This window comes from Corapipo altera, unplaced genomic scaffold, assembly GCF_003945725.1.
Source record: "Corapipo altera isolate COAL_440 unplaced genomic scaffold, ASM394572v1 24b, whole genome shotgun sequence".
Taxonomy (NCBI): Eukaryota; Metazoa; Chordata; class Aves; order Passeriformes; family Pipridae; genus Corapipo; species Corapipo altera.
In genome coordinates, this window is record NW_020884888.1 from 5361139 (window position 1) to 5378259 (window position 17121).

Genomic DNA, 17121 nt, shown 5'->3' on the forward strand with positions numbered 1-17121 from the left:
GAAGAGGAAGAGGAAGAGGAAGAGGAAGAGGAAGAGGAAGAGGAAGAAGAGGAGAATGGCTCTTCAGCCACATCATATGGGCAAACAAGTTCATATTTTTTTATTTTCTTTTATTTTCTGTCCAAAAATGAAACTCAGCTACTTCATTCTTACATCATCCCCATCTCCTTTTTTCTTCTTTTCAAATGCTTTTTCTCATTTGATAATATTCTTTTTAATTTGAAAAACGAGCATTCCATACTATATTCACAATGATTGTACATGATGAATTCGCAAAGTGGTATAATGAGGTTCTGATTTGTTCTCTGTTCCTTTCACAATAATTCATAATATTCCATCTGATTTTTGACTGCCAGTCAGCACCGCTCTCCTCTTTCCATAAGGCTATCTATTACCATTTAGAATGAGATTTAGGGTTGTAATTGTCAACTCACAACCCATCCAAGAATATGTAAAATTAGGACCATTCTTTCCTTGCCCCTCCCCCCCACCAAGGGCATTATTATCTATTAATCTACATTGAATTTAATCAGCTGTTTTATCATAGCATTCTTGGATTGCTTTGCAGCTCTTTATCATCAGTAGATGGTATCATCAGCAAACTTTGTTGCCTAAGTATTCTTCCTTTTTCTGATCATTTATGAATATGCTAACGAGCATATTGCAGCACAGAATAGTAGACTACGTTGGCAAATTCCTTCCACTGTGACAGATGTTTTACCCATGCCCTCCTTTATCCTAGTTTATAATCCGTTATTAGTTCATATGAGAATCTTCCCTGTTATCCCATGGTCTCTTAAGTCTTAGATTTTCGCAAGAAACCTTGATATATTGTTTTGGGAAATGCATTTACTAAATCCAGAAAACACTGACAGACTTGATTTTTTTTTTTTTTTGTTAAACAGAAGATGAAGGCTTATCACAAGGAGGTGTTTTCTACTTGTCCATATAATACTGATATTCTTCAAAAAAGTTTGTTCTAGCTCATCTAACACTGAATTTACTGGCATGTAGTAATGTTTGAGCTGTTTCATCTCCAAGTTTCTTTAGAGCTCCTGAGTGCATGTCATCTGCGTCTATAGATTTCTTCTTGTCCTTTTGGTCCATTTGCTCAGAGACCTCATCCATCAATAACTAGATTTGAGAAAGATACATCAAGAAATAGATGTGATAAAGATCCTCCAACATTTTCCCTCCTCAAAAAGCTTTATCATTTGAAAAATCTCCCCCAGTTCTTCTTAAATGTACATACATTCAAAAGAATTACAAAAAAGTGTAATTTTTCAGCTATATTTTCTCCTTTTTCATAAGTTAATCACCTCTTGGACTTACAGTTCTCCAGAACACTTACTTTTTGAACACACACAGAAAAATTATTTGTTATTCATGTCCATGCTTTCAATTCTTTCCTGAACACATTTTTTTCTTTTTTTTTTAATCAGGTTCTTTACCCACAGCATCCTCCTTTTGGTATTCAAAGACTTCCCTCCGCAACACATACAGGCAATATGCATTTGCTCCGAGTTATCAATATGTTTTGAGCTTTTAAATAAACTACCATGTAGTCATATATGTATTAAACAAAAAATCTTGTAGAGCAAGACCAACACAACTTGTCCCTAACCTCATTTAATAGTGCAACAGCATACACAATATGTAGTATCTTTACCAAGAGACATTATGAAGTTTCAAGGTACAACTAGTAACATACAGGACAATGATTATGTCATCTCTGAGAACAGTAAATAAGTTGGGGTCAATTCAACCTAATCAATTAGTTCAATAAACAAACGTTTAAAAAAAAAAAAAGAGTGTGTGCCAGATGAGTGACCAAGTCTTCTGGTCACAACTCCAAGAAGGTAAAAGCAATTAGATTTCAACAAAGGATGATGGTTATCCCTGAAGTGTACTAGGGTAAGGATACAAGGTTATGAAACAGTGAGATCTCCATTATCCTTCAGTGGACACCTGGTAAATGTACATGCGATGGGCTCATAAAGGCTCAGAATTCAATTGATGATGTTAGGGTCAACCTGTCTTTTGTAACAGAGGGAAAGAGAGGAGCCTCTCTATGAAACTTTCAGTTGTATGGTACAACAAGAGAAGGTGGAAAACTGCTAGCTGAGCATATTTGCCCACAAAAGAAAAAGACAAGGTGAAATCAAAGGACTAGACTAACTTTTGAAGATGAAACAGAATAGAGAGGGAGGTTTGATGCCCCAGAGAAGAAAAAAAAGCAAAAAATAAGGGTAGCAGGAAGGATGAAAATGTATGCTAGCTCTGAAATAAGACAACAAGAGTATCAGGTATTGGAAACTGAAGGAGAACCAAGGTAGTACACAGAAACACTGAAAAAAAATAGAAGGGACAGAGTTCCAGACAGAAACAAAAATGGCACTCATAAGAAAAGGCTGGAGATTCACAGCATCATGTGGAAAAGCAAGTCTATGTGATCACAGCTCCTCACTAGTTACTGACAGTCTGCTCATGAAAGGGGATCAAAAAATCCAAAATGGAATCATGTCTGTTAGGTGTAAGTGGCAGGTGAACCCAGAACTGGAAAACATCACAAGAAAGCTGAAAAACAATTACAACCCCCCAAAACCAATACTGCTCAATTCCCATCGGAAAAAAAAAAATATCAAGGACTAACTGTTTCAGGGAATACTTGCAAACAAGTAGATATTTGTGTGAACTTTAAGGACATCAAGTGACCAGAGAAGGAGTAAAATTACTAATAAGAGAATAGACTAACCAACACCTAAATGATGAGTGGTGTAAGAAGTCTCTGTAGTATTTGCCTGTTGAGGTACATTTATTGAAGGAAGTCATTTTTCAAGAGGTAAATTTGACTTGAATGCCCGGGAGAATAGCTACCTAGGATCAAAGCTGACACAACAGATAAGAACAGCTTTAAACTGAAAAATTATAGATATCCAAACACAAGTGGAAAGACGAAACATAGGGTAAATAAGAATCCAGACATGGGTTAAAAATACCTGCGCTAGCAGGAAAACATATGGTAAATAAAAAGAATTAAGACTGTGAACAGCAATCAGGTAACAGAAGATGACATGCCTGAGTCTGCTCCACATAAGCAACAGAGTAGGAAACAACTCTGATGTGTAAACAACTCTCAAGAGCTTTCTCAATACAATGGAAGATCTTGAATTACATTTATAGGATGTGAAAATTAATGTTAAGGAGAAAACAGAAGTTTGATAACATAAAATTCAAAACTGGAGTATAGATAGGGAAGAACAAATACCACTCAGGAAAGATAATTCTAAAGATGACAGCACTGGGATATGCAACAAGTTATAAGGCACACTTTTTTTTATAAAAGCCCATGTTTAAAGAGTTTCCGCTGGAATCAAGATGAAAGTTTATAAGATCCATGGTCAGATATAAACTGGGATAATGATCACTGCAACATCATTGGAAAGAGAAATACTATTGGATATTGTGACAATATCTATTGCGACAGGAGGCAAACTTCCTGACAAAGATTACAACTAACTATAGTAACAATAGCTAGTGATATAGGTGCAAGCATGTTACAGCCAACAAACCTGCATAGCAAATAGCCAGAGCTAACAAAAACTTGCATCATTTAAATTTTATTCTGCCATGTAATGAAGACTTAAATAGTTTAACATTGAAAGCTGAGTCAGTATAAATTAAATCAAAGAACTGGAATAATGTTTTCATAACTGAATTATCAATGTCATAAGCATAAACTTCAGGGGCCCCAAATGAAGGAATTCAGAGACTGGAATGTCTTTACGTCAAAGATAGTAGCACATCTAGGAAACTGAATTCCAGACATCTAGAGCAGACTCCAGATCTGATTCAATTAAGAAACATCACGAGTAGGCTACTAGCAACAAGTGAAGAGCAAAAAAAGTGCAGCAAGGATTATGAGGGTCATTTAACCTCAACAACAACATGGAAATTGAATGGAACTTATCAAGTTTTTTCCTAGCACAGTACAGCAAAACAGAGCCAAAAATAAAAAATTAACTGATTAATTAATAAAGGTAGATTTGGTGAGTTTGAACAAAGAACAACAACGGTCTAAACTGGGCCAGAAGCTGAATTAGGACTTTTGCATCTGTTTTCAAACAGACTTTGATGACTAAGTATGAAAATCAGCATGGATAACAAGAGGAATACACAACAGAAACTATCACAAATGAGGTAAAAGTACCAAAAATTCAAATCACTATGTACTCTTAAATGAGAAAGAGTAAAACTTCTTTCCTGTGTTATCAGCAAATATGATAACAAGGAGACTGCAACCTCTCCCCTCGTTTCCTCATCAGAGGACAATATTGTTGACAATGCACAAGAAAAGGTTGGAAAAAGACTCAAGAGCTTGACCTTTGACTTTCAAGGCAGCACAGTTTCTCAGATCCTTGTCTTTGCACTAAGATAGTTCTGGTAACGTTTTTGCCATTCCATAAACTCAAAGAGGAATGGGACATGCCAGCCCATGCTAGCTGTGTCTTTTCACCACCACATGAAAAGTGGGGTGTGAAAATCCTGGGGATCTTGAGAATTCAGCAGCTTTCAGTGTCACCTTTCACTCATGCTTTGATCCATGCATGCTTCAAATCTAAGTCACGTTGCTGAGAAATTAATTTACTACAATCTGCACTATCACTTAGCAGTGATCTTCAGGCAGCTCTTTAAAAGTAGTATGTTTGATTTTTATGTATGATGGGTATGTTACAAATTACTTGCAATGATTTTTTTTTGTTTAGATCTTGATTCTGCCAAGAAGACAAACCAGGCAAAACAGGCACATCAGTCAGTGATAAATATTTATTTGAGTTATATTTTATCCTGAAAGAGAGAATGACCATTTCTGCAGTCAGTTTTCAGAGTGACGTTTTTATCTGTGTCACCAGTTAGAGTAACACAAAAAATACATTTTCTGATCTCACCTGGAGCTGTCACTTCAGCCCTGGATCCAGAAACTAAAAGTGGCCTGCTGCCAAGTGGGAAGTCCTGCATACCTGCCTTGTCCTCAGCCATGCCTACATAAAATTCACCTTGTCCAATTATTATGACAACTGCAATTTGAGTCAGGTCAGGGTCTGATCTCCTCTTTTTTTCCTCCCAGGTTACTATTCCCACAGGTGGCTACACAGATTCAGCTCACAGCACGGCTACATGAAAACTTTTGCCAGCATAGGGGATGGGACAGAACTGTATGCAAGAGAAAGCTGGGGTGTAAGAGACAAGACCACATCTAATATCAGCAGCAGCATGTACTTCAGTCATCTAAGAGTGATTATAGACACTTCTCACTCTAAGATATTCTGTGACACTTTTCACAACCACACCATTAGATTCGTGTCTCAGTAATTACTATATTAATAGCTATTTAATCTTTAGTTCATGCAATCAAAAAAAGGTCCTTATCACCCACAAAGATGCTTTGTACTGCCAAAGACAAAAAAGCAGTTTCAGCATTTCTCTCAAAGCACAAGGAGACATTCAGTAACTGCAGACTACGGTGGGATTGCCGGATTCACATGTAGCCTATTCTCCACTGTTCTGCAGGTAACAGAATCATCTCTGGGAGACCCTCTGACTTGTGTGTGCAACAACAGATGATGACCAACAGAATCAGCTTCAGGTGATGAATCCATTGGCATCAGGACTGAGACACAAAGGTGAGTATGCATGTGCACACATATACATACACATACATCACAAAATAACCCTTATATAGCAGTATGTAACTGCTGTATTTCTACAGTACCTCTGTCTTTTCCCTACATGTGTATTTAAGGAATTATGTTCTCCTCATCAGTAAAACCGTATTAAAAGGATCTTTGTTGCATGCCTATGTGTGTATATACAAAATACATATATATGCTATATATCTATTCAGCATCTCTGCACAGGGTTCTTTACATCACATATATATACACACAATCCCTGTATTTTTGTCCAAAATGTTACCGAAACATCTCATAGTTTAGCAGAGAATAAAAATCTTTTTCAAAGTTTTTAAACCTCCAGGAAAGTATGATTCTGTTATGAAAAAATATCTCCAAACTGCTCATTTTTAATACCACAAAAACAAGACTTATCTAATTTACTTTCCATAGATGTGAGAGACGGAAATGTTAATGGTTAATGACTCAAACAATTCGCTTTTTGCAAAAGCAGCAGAGTGCTTTGCTGAGGTCAGGTTTGCACCCCTCAACCGAAGGGGAGGAGAAGATTTTCTCTGTGTGATGACAAAACCTTTGATTTGCATAGGACAGCAGTGGTGCACACTCACCACTGGAGAATGACCACAACAAACCAACCTTTGTTTAAGCAACAAGCTTTATTTTGAGCCAGACAAGGGAGAAGACCTATAAGAAGCAAATCCTGACAGGCGGGATAATGATTTTTATCATGTCAATGTTCTCCCTTACACTACTGGCTCAGGATTCAAACTGCCCCCCCCCCCCCCCCCAGGGAAGTACCAGGACATTCACACATAGGCCTGAAGGTAATCATCACTTTTGATGAGGAATAACTGGCTCAACTATGCTGAAGTGAGAGGCAGCTGTTATATCTTAGAAGGGATCATAAACAATCAAAGACCCTCAAAGTGGTCCCAGACTCATTTCTGGGGCCTATCAACACAGGACTGCACATTATCTACAGTGTTGCAACACCCAGTGTAAAACTTCCCCCCAGGAGAGGTACCTGGGTATTCACACCTGAACTGAACATATATTGAACCCATTGAATTCTGTGTTTTGGGGCTTCCCCAACCCCTGATGGATCAAGACTGCAACTATCATTTTGACCAACCAGGTCTCATCGCTGGGTTCATGGGTGGTGACAACTTTCCTCTCCACTATCTAATCTTATCCTTTATTTATCTTTCTTTCTTTTCCTTATATACTTTCCTAAGTGATATATTTATACTTTTATATTGCTATATTACTATAGCTCATAATAACCGAAACAGCTATATACCTCCTCTCCATTACAACCAAACTGTGCTAAAATAAACCATATACATATATATATATGTATATATATATGTATGTGTATATATATATATACACACACACCCCCCAGTCATTCAGTGTCGTTTCGCTCTAATCCACCCCAACGGACCTATTAACAAGAACCTCAGTTCTCTTGCCTTCAGGGGTGGGTCATAACAATAGTGGGTAACGCTGCCTAAAAAAAAAAAAAATGACTACTTTAATGACTGCTACATTTTATATGATTTTAACTAAACAGATCAGCAGTTTCAGACTAGAATTAGAATTACTGTATTGCCCTAAGCCTAGTACAGGAGTGAATTTACAGACACTGACATTTTGCCTAGCTTTCAAGGATGCAAGTTAAACAAACAGCCCAAGTAAAGCCTATAACTCAATAACTATTATTTAGACTAGCAACTATTAGAAGCAAACTTATCAAGAGATACCTTATTTAAATCAATGCACATGTAAACTCAGAAAAATAACATGTTGGTGGAAACAGGCTGCATAAAATGGCTCAAGAATTTACTTGAATATCCACATCCCTTTTTGCCCCCACTGTGAGAATTATTTTATTTTGCTTCCCCAGGTAGAAACAGCAAAAGCCTGCGTAAACCCTTGCCATCCCTGCACGCACACCCTCACCTCCTGCAGTCTAAAATCCTCTGGTGTGGCAGCTGTATATCTTTAGAGGCAGGAGAGCAAGCTTCATAGAATTTAATTACAGGTGGGAAACTGGAATAACTTTGTAGGACAGGAAGCTATGTCACTCTCCAGTGACAGAACAGCAGAAGACAAAATGACTTCAAATATCAATACAAATTTCACTTCAGTTGCCAACACAGAGTTCACATGCTACAACGCCACAAGTAATCACCCCATCCCAGGTCTGGCTGTTGATTACAGCAGGTAATTCTGCAGTTACCCTGGGAGGAGGTACCTTGGGCTCAGCCAATTTGGCAGTATCTACCTTATCTTAACTGTCTCTAAACTGTAAGTGCCTCATTCCATGCTGAGATTCCCATTTCTTTCTCACTGGAATGCATTGAATTAGCTACCTCTTGCAGATGGTCATTTTATTGAAGACTGATAACAAAAAACACATTAATGACATCCACCTCCTAGGTGTTATTTGTCCAAACTAACCAAATTTGCCTCTCCACAGAATGGCAATTTGACTTTCCTCTTAATGCTAGAGCATGCAGACAATTATTTCCTGCTACCTGTGCAACTTGTTTCTATTTTGTGCATTATCTTCCCAGTTTTAGAGGGAAGATAATGCACTCTGTGCTTCTCAGAACAGAGTAACCTGATCTTTTCTCTTCCTTTCTGTGCCCTTCTTTCACCTGCAGTAAATGAAGAACAATTTCAAAAAGCTGCTATCTTACTGTTTCTTATTTTTCATGCAGAATGGAAAATTATACATGTCCTTACTACTCAAGTATTTATGGAATATCTGCCCCCCTTTGACGGATTCTACATGGCATCATTCTGCAATTCACTAGCAAAAAGCCCCATGCAGCTGATCATCCTGGTTTGGTAGCTTGTCATAAACTCTCATTATTATAGTGGTCTTTGGTTCCCCCCCACCCCATCACTAAGAAAATCTGAGTGGGCTTAAATGGGAGGTTTTAATATTTGTACTCCTGTTTCCCCCAGCCTGGCACGTGGGCACTTGTCACAGGTGTGGCCCAGCCCCAGGTGCAGAAAGGAGAGAGAGGGGGAGCTTCGCCAGCACAGCCCTTGTGGGAGAGGAGGGGGGAGCCCCGGAGCACACAGAAGAGAAAGACAACTCTAAACCTGGGCAAATGGAGCTCGTAATGGAGCTGTAAGACAATCCTTCTAAGAGAAGGTCACTCTAATTAAACCTATGTCCTGAGGACCTCGCTGCCACCGTCCAAGCTCGCTCGGCCCTGGCAGATGAACCTTAGGATTAAAGGGTGGGTTCAGTTCCACGCACACTGCGTCTCACCTAAAAAATCCATTGCGCAGGCTTGAAGGCCTTACCCACATTTGCAAAGCCCTGTAGCGATATCTTCTACAAATGCAGTCACGTGAGAATCAAAAGACAAAGGCATACACCTGCCTCCAAAGGTGTACCCAAATTAACTCTCGCATGCTGGAACATCAGAACTATGCTCGATTCTGCGGATAGCGGACGTCCTGAGCACCGATCTGCCCTAATTGTCCATGAACTGTCACGTCTCAACATCGACATTGCTGCTCTCAGTGAATTTCACCTTCACAAGGAAGGCAGCCTTAGAGAACATGGTACCGATTACACACTCTTTTGGTCAGGTAAACCCAGAACCAAAAAGCATCTCTCAGGAGTGGGCTTCATGATTAAAAACTCTATTGTTCCTAAACTCGAAAATCTGCCGACAGATCACTCTGACTGCATTATCTCCCTACGCCTTCCACTCCACAACAACCAACACATTGTCCTCTTTAGTATATAAGCCTCAACTCTCCAAGTTGACCCTCCTGAAAAAGATAAATTTTACACCGACCTGCACCGCCTTACCCAAAAGGTGCTTGCAGATGATAAGATTATTATCCTGGGTGATTTCAACACCAGAGCAGGAAAGAATTTTGAAGCCTAGAAAGGAATATTAGGCAAGCATGGTGTTGGAAACTGCAACGATAATGGTCGACTTCTGCTAGAATTCTGTGCAGAGCAACAGCTCACCATCACTAATACTATCTTTCAGCAGAAAAATAGTCTGAAGACAACCTGGATGCATCCCAGATCCAAGCATTGGCACCTCATCGATTATGTCTTGGTGCGACGGAGAGATGTCCACAATGTCCACCACACCCGTGTGCAGAATGCCAAACAGGCCATCAACTGGTGCGCTGTAAACTTAAACTCAATCTTAAATTCAAACCTAAAAGGGGCAGTATCCCAAGGAGGAGACTCCAAGTTAACAATCTCCAATCAGCCACAGTGAGAAACGAATTCCAGGCTAATCTTCAAACTAGGCTCGAAAACCATTCCATGGATTCTACAGATACTTCTCCTAAAACACTTTGGCACCATATTAAAAATAGCATCCTGCAGTCCTCTGAAGAAACCGTAGGGTTCTCCCTCAAGAAGAACAAGGACTGGTTCGATGAAAACAATCAAGAAATCCAGGAATTGTTGAGGAAGAAGAGAACTGCCCACCAAGCACACCTTGCACTGCCATCCTGTTACGCAAAAAAAAAAAGCCTTTCACCTTGCATGCAGCAAGTTCCAACAGAAACTCCGTGACATCCAGAACAAATGGTGGATCAGTCTATCTGAAAAAACTCAATTACGCACAGATACGGGTGATCACAGAGGATTCTACAAAGCCCTGAAAACAGCATATGGGCCTACATACCAAGCCCAAAGTCCTCTACTCAGCACTGATGGTCAAACGCTTCTGACAGATAAAGCCTCCATTCTGAATCGATGGTCTGAACACTTTCAGACTCTTTTCAGCACTAGCCGTGTAGTCCAAGACTCAGCTATTCAGTCCATCACACAACAACCGGTAAAGTATGAATTGGATACTGCCCCCACTTTAGGAGAAACCCTTAAGGCCGTACAGCAGGTGAAAATCGGCAAGGCAGCTGGGGTTGATGGAATTCCACCCAAAGTCTGGAAACATGGGGGCCTTGCACTCCATGCTAAATTTCACGAGTTTGTGGTGTGCTGTTGGGAACTAGGCGAACTACCATCAGACCTTTGTGATGCAGTCATCATCACCTTATATAAGAAGAAAGGAATTAAATCAGACTGTTCAAATTACCATGGTATCACTCTGCTCTCCATTGCTGGCAAAATCCTGACAAGAATACTCTTGAACAGACTAATACCCACTATAGCAGAAGGAATTCTACCTGAAAGTCAGTGCGGTTTCAGAGCCAACAGGAGTACCACAGACATGGTATTTGTTCTCAGACAACTGCAAGAGAAGTGTAGGCAACAGAGCAAAGGTCTCTATGTAACCTTTGTCGACCTCACCAAGGTTTTTGATACTGTGAGTAGAAAAGGTCTATGGCAGATTTTGGAACACTTAGGTTGTCCCCTCAAGTTCCTCAAAATGATCATCTCACTCCATGAGGATCAGCATGGCCAACTCAGATATGGCAACACACTTTCTGAGCCCTTTCTAATAACTAATGGTGTGAAACAGTGCTGCGTTCTCGGTCCAACCCTATTCACAGTCTTTTTCAACATGATGCTCCAAAGGGCCACAGCAGACCTCAATGACCAGGACAGTATCTTTTCAACCTAAGGCAACTGAAGGCCCATACTAAAACCTTAAGCCATCTTGTCCAGGAGCTGCTTTATGCTGATGATGCCACTCTTGTTGCCCACACAGAAGTAGCTCTGCAGCGTTTCACATCCTGCTTCGCAGACACTGCTGAGCTCTTTGGGCTGGAAGTCAGTTTAAAGAAGACAGAAGTTCTCTATCAACTGGCACCTCAGGAAGTCTTCCATCATCCCCATATCACCATTGGCCAATCAGAGCTCAAATCAGTCCAGCAGTTTAATTACCTAGGTAGCCTCATCTCCTCGGATGGTAAGATTGACGGAGAGATAGACAACAGGTTAGCAAAGGCATATAGTGCCTTCGGAAAACTCCATAAAAGAGTTTGGCAAAATAAACACTTGAAGAGAAGTACAAAGATCAGTGTTTACAGAGCCATTGTGCTGTCTACTCTCTTATAGGGATCTGAATCATGGGTCATCTACCGCCACCACCTGCGACTCCTAGAACGCTTCCATCAACGCTGTCTCCGTACAATCCTAAACATCCACTGGTCAGATTATGTGACTAACACGTTTGTTCTAGAACAAGCAGCAGTCACAAGTATTGAGGCCATGTTGCTGAGAACACAGCTGCACTGGGTAGGGCATGTCTCCAGGATGAAGGACTACCATCTCCTTAAGATCTTGCTTTATGGTGAACTTGCCACCAGCTGCCACATGAGAGGAGCCCCGAAGACAAGATACAAGGACTCCCTGAAACAACATCTCAGCCTTGGCCATATTGATCAACATAATTGGTCTACTCTGGCCTCCAATTGGGAGGTCTGAAGACACACTATCTATAACACTGCTGATGCTTTTGAGAAAGCATGCTGGATGACTCTCGAGGAGAAAAGACAACGCAGAAAGAATTGTGCCTTGCAGAATATACCACCTGTGGAGTCTTTCTGCTGTGCCTTTTGCAACCAGACGTGCCTGTCTCGTATCGGCCTTTTTAGCCACCAGTGCACTTGTAACAAATGTGGGTAAAGCCCTTCCCAAATCTAGCCATGATGATGACTCCTGTTTCCCCAGACAAAACTCCCTATTAATTTCTCTTCTATTTCCACTAAATCATTATTTTGAACACGTATTAAGACTTCACATTTTCTTCTGCTTATTCCTTTTATCATGGTCATACAAGAGTTCCATCAGACTGAGCCAACCATCTACACAGTCTTGAATAACCCTGTACCCTCTAGTTCTTGTCCTAGTCCAAGACTGCTATATATGAGATTAGGCTTTCTTTATCATCCTTCAGTTTTATAGAAAACTATCTTATTACTACATTAGTGAAGTAGTAAGTTCAATGGTAACAACACACATTTTCCATTTTTCCTTAGGAGTGCTCTATCCTATGGTCATGAAATTGTCCATTCTGTGACTATAGGCTTATCCCCAGGATATCTGTGTTTGCGTGAACTTTAATTGGAAAACCTAATTCACTCACTCTACTCTTAAATGGCAAGAGTCACTTTTGATCCATTCAGGAGCATTTCTAGTACATATAGCTACATAGGTGGGTAATACTGTATGGCCTCAATGAATCTCAGAAATCTTTAGGTATTGTATCTGACTTGGGATCTAAAGAGACAACACATGCCCCAGACTGTAATTTGAAGAGATTGCCTCCCAAAACTGATGGAGAGAACATATCTCACAGAATGGTTTGGGTTGGAAGAGACCGTAAAGATTACCGAGTTCCAACCCTCCTGCCATAGTCCCATCCAACCCGGTCTTGAACACTTTCAGGGATGAGGGATCCACAGCTTCTCTGAGCAACCTGCCAAATACACAGTGTCTTAAGTCATAGAGATTCCTTATAGTCCTAAAAAGTGAAAATACTCCTTAGACTTACTCAACACTCAGTGACGCATTTTTTTCTGGTTTTATGAAGCTCAGATTTTCTGTATAAGCCATTGATCTTGTAAGCCTTTTTGTTTGTTTCAAGACCATCCAAGCTCAAGCATGCAAGAATCCGTTTTGAAACCCAAGGAGGCCAACACAGCTGTTTTTAACCATGTCAGGGTCAAGTCACATTCAAATGGATTTCCTCCTCCATGCACAAAAGCAGCTATTTTTAAAAACTGTAAAACTTCACACATCTGGGAACTCTTACAGTACTAGTAATCCCTATATAGTATATGTTGTCATCACTAGCAGGAATTCCCTCCTCCTTGACCACAGACCAAAAGAATACAACTTCTTTTTGAAGTAGCTCCGGTTTATTTGGGCTTAATTTCAGATTTTTTGCCATATCCTTATCACAGATTATTACTAATGTTTCAGTTCCGGATGTTTCTACTATGAAACACAATCATCATACCATGCTACAAATACAGAGACATATGTCACTGTATTCTTTATTATCCTACCTGTTTCAGCTCTTGCTAAACAAACTGCAATGAGTAATCAGGGATAGTGAACATTTACGCTTCTTGATAGATTTTCAATAACCTCCAATAACTCTCTCTTCTCTGAAGGGGTTACTTGGTCAGATGGTTACCAAGCGGTTCAGTGTTCTTCAGAAAACAGCTTATGCTACTCCCATCCGTTACATCTATTTTGGCTTTTTTGTTCCTTTAAAAAATTCTAGCAATGCTCTAGAACAAGAGTTTCTCATTCCCCTTTATGCTTTTTTTCTAGTCCTACTTCTAACAGGTCCACAGTTTCATGCTATGCAGCAACCCTGCCCTTTGTTGAGTATTTGCTGGTTTTGAGGGTTATGTGGCAAAACTGTCAGGGAGTTCTTTCTGTTTCAAGGAATTCTGCTAATTTCATCCCATTAAGAAAGTTTCAAGACAAGACTCAACAAATCCCTCCTCTTCAGTGAGTTCCTACTCATTATATCTAGTTGCCATTATGGTTTCTATCCCTGGAGCCAGGAAACAGTTCACTAAAAAAAACAACTGTGAAAGTTTACTGCTTTCTTGCAATTTGCCTCACCTAGCCCACACCTGCATGAGAAACTTAGATGAATAAAATTTTAGGATGTTTTCCCTGAAACTTATTAAATGTTATTTATCATATAGGAATCCAAGCCAACTATTATTTCAACCCTTTTATTTTTTCTTTCCAGCTTTCTTTGTCAAATTTCAGAGGTCAAATACCCCTGCTCAGTCATCTCACTTTTGGATAAATGCACATTATCAACCACAATCCAGTTGATTTTAATGAGTTGGAAGGATTTACCTTGTGTCAGGAAGCAGTAAGGGCCAGCTGCTCCCCTAAGGGAGGGAAAGCCACAGGCCAAGGATGACTCAGTGCAGGCAGTGCCTGTGCTGACCAAGGCACAGTCCCATATCTGAATGCAGCACACAGATCACACTACTTACTGGTAGTCTGGTAACAGGGCCCTCCAATAGTCACAGAGAAGGCAAAATGATGAACTAGGTCCAGAGATCACACAGGCTCTCCAGCCAGGAACAAAAGGAGAAAGAAATTAGGTTACAACACAAGTCCAAAATCAACCTAGAAAACAAAGACAAAGCAGAAGACAGGCAATAAAGTATATCTAAAGAACACAAGCTACCTATAACCCAGGTCTGAGGTCTCTCTAGGAGTTAGGGGCATACCAGAAGTCCTAAGCTGGAGCTGAAATGGCGCTTCTGGGTCTATGGGCAGGGTTGTGGACAGAGGCCCCATGTGAGGCTGGTTAGAGCAGTTAAAGCCTATTGGTGCTCTCAGAGACCTGGTATTTTGCAGTTTCTATTTATTACCTACATGTTTACTCCTTGGATTTTATTTTTACAATATCTATTTAACAGTTTTCCTCGACTAGAGTCACCATGCCAGTGCACTTCACAGTCAAACCTCTGTTACTGCTCTCTAGCTGGCCAGACCAGAACTAAAATTTTAGGGTTGCTCTTGCAGTTTATTTGCTGCTTCTATTTTATATCCTTCAATTTCTCCAACAACTGAATGACTTTTCATATCTGAAAAGTCATGACTCGTGACTGTCAGCTCTACCCAAATTTATAAGCATGTTTTTTGTGCCCAGATCATTTTCATTTTTGTTTCGTTTTCCACCTAAAGACCAAAACATGAATTTGGGGCGTTTCCCTTAATTTTTCATTACTACAAAAACATCAGCAATAGTACTTGGACATGCTTTTCTTGGGCCTCTTTCAGAAGGGCACCTCACAGACTTTTACAAGATCTGGGTAGCCCAGTACCTTTCAAAGGCTGTGATCTGCTCGGCTGGACAAGCTATTTGATAGGAAAACACCTAATTCCTCCAGCTCCAGTCTTTACATTCACTTATTCTGACTTTTTTTCAAAATGGGATATTTAGACAAATGAACTACAATGGTTTTTCTCAATCTTTTACTAACTGAGCTTTTTCTGAACTTTTCATGGCCTGCAAACCCAGTAAGACGGATATTACAGGTGTCTTTTGTAACCTGGGCAAAGCACTTGCCCAGTCTCACATCGTAAGAACTAGTTTCTTCTAAGGCCTGTAGCTCCTTCATTTGCTTAGTGGTGTGACTTGATTGCTCTCTAAGTTCAAACTGAAGCTCTCTTCTGGTTAATGGCACTACATTTGCCATTTGCTATCACGATTTGCACCAGCTTGCTCCCGGCAGAAATAGAGATCATCAGTTTGCTCCTTGGAAACTGAATCTGTTTCAAGCACCTGCAGAGGAACTTTTCACTAAGAAGCTGAAACAATTTCTTTGTTTAATTAGGAATAAATATGTAAAGTAAAATGGCATGAATTAAAATCTTTTCTCGCAGGTGTCTCTTACAGACTTTTGCTGCAAATATTTATGCAAAACTAGTGCTCCCTTTCTAGTTTATGGCAATTGCCCAACTTCTCTTTCACCTCTTTTTCTTTGCCTCACTCTCAGACAATTCAGCAAGCCAGGTATCTTGGCCAACTTTTTCTTGGCCTTTGAGTTGCACTTAAATCTCAGGTTTAGGGGTGCCATTGCATAAGAATAAGCCATTGATATGTCTCCTACATTCACGTTTGGAAACAAAAATGTCAGTAAAGCTCCATCTGATGCACTACAATCATTTAGTAGCAAATAAAGACAGCAATCATCTAACTTACGTTACACTGTTGTAAATCTATTCATAAGGCCCAGACTAACATTTTAATACTTCCATAACTGATGTTCATAGTATGAAAACACAGAACCACAGAGTGGCTTGCATTGGAAGTGACCTTAAAGAGCATCTAGTTCCAATTCCCCTACCATAGGGGCTGGATCACCTTCCACTAAACAAGGCTGCTCAAAGCGTCATCTGACCTGGCCACGAAGACTCCCAAGCATAGGGCATCCACATCTTCTTTGGACAACTTGTTCCACTGCCTCACCACCCTTACAGTAAAGAATTTCTTCCTAATATCTAATGTAAAACTCTTCCTCCGTGTCCCATCACTATTTCACTGTGTAAGAAGTCACCCTCCCTCTTTTATTTAAGCCCCGTTTAGTGGTGTGTATTACACTTCAAGGTGAAAAACTCAGCCGTGTTTGAAACTCCTGAATGTCAGGCAAATCGTGCCTTTATAACGCTGATTTTCAAAGGTGCCCGAGAACCTTCCTGTCTCCTCCCTCCCCACACAAGCCTCGAGGACAAGTCCACTAAAAAAAAAATAAAAAAAATATCCCAGTTACCTTCTCAGGGCTACAAAACCGCCATTAGTGCTGCCTGGCGGGCGGCGTTGAAAGCCCAAGATTTTTACTCGTGGATTTATTCACGGCGGGCGGGTGGGCTCCAGGGTCAGCGCAAGCTTCCCTCGCTCCCCTCTCCGCTTACCCCGGGCACTGCCGCGGACAGGCGGCGCCGGCGGGAGCCGCTCCCGGCCCCGCTCCCGGCCCC

General features: G+C 40.4%; 1 long non-coding RNA gene across 3 annotated transcripts in view; it reads right to left on the bottom strand.

Annotated features, from left to right (window-relative positions):
- LOC113947472 overlaps positions 1 to 17034 on the bottom strand; it is a 70885-nt gene extending 53851 nt beyond the window's left edge. For all 3 annotated transcript variants that reach the window (XR_003527741.1, XR_003527740.1, XR_003527738.1), the window contains exons 1-2: positions 16917 to 17034; positions 14628 to 14763 (exon numbers count right to left, since the gene is read on the bottom strand). This is a non-coding gene — a long non-coding RNA (uncharacterized LOC113947472). The remainder of the gene's footprint in view (positions 1 to 14627; positions 14764 to 16916) is intronic.
- Positions 17035 to 17121: the final 87 nt, after the last annotated feature.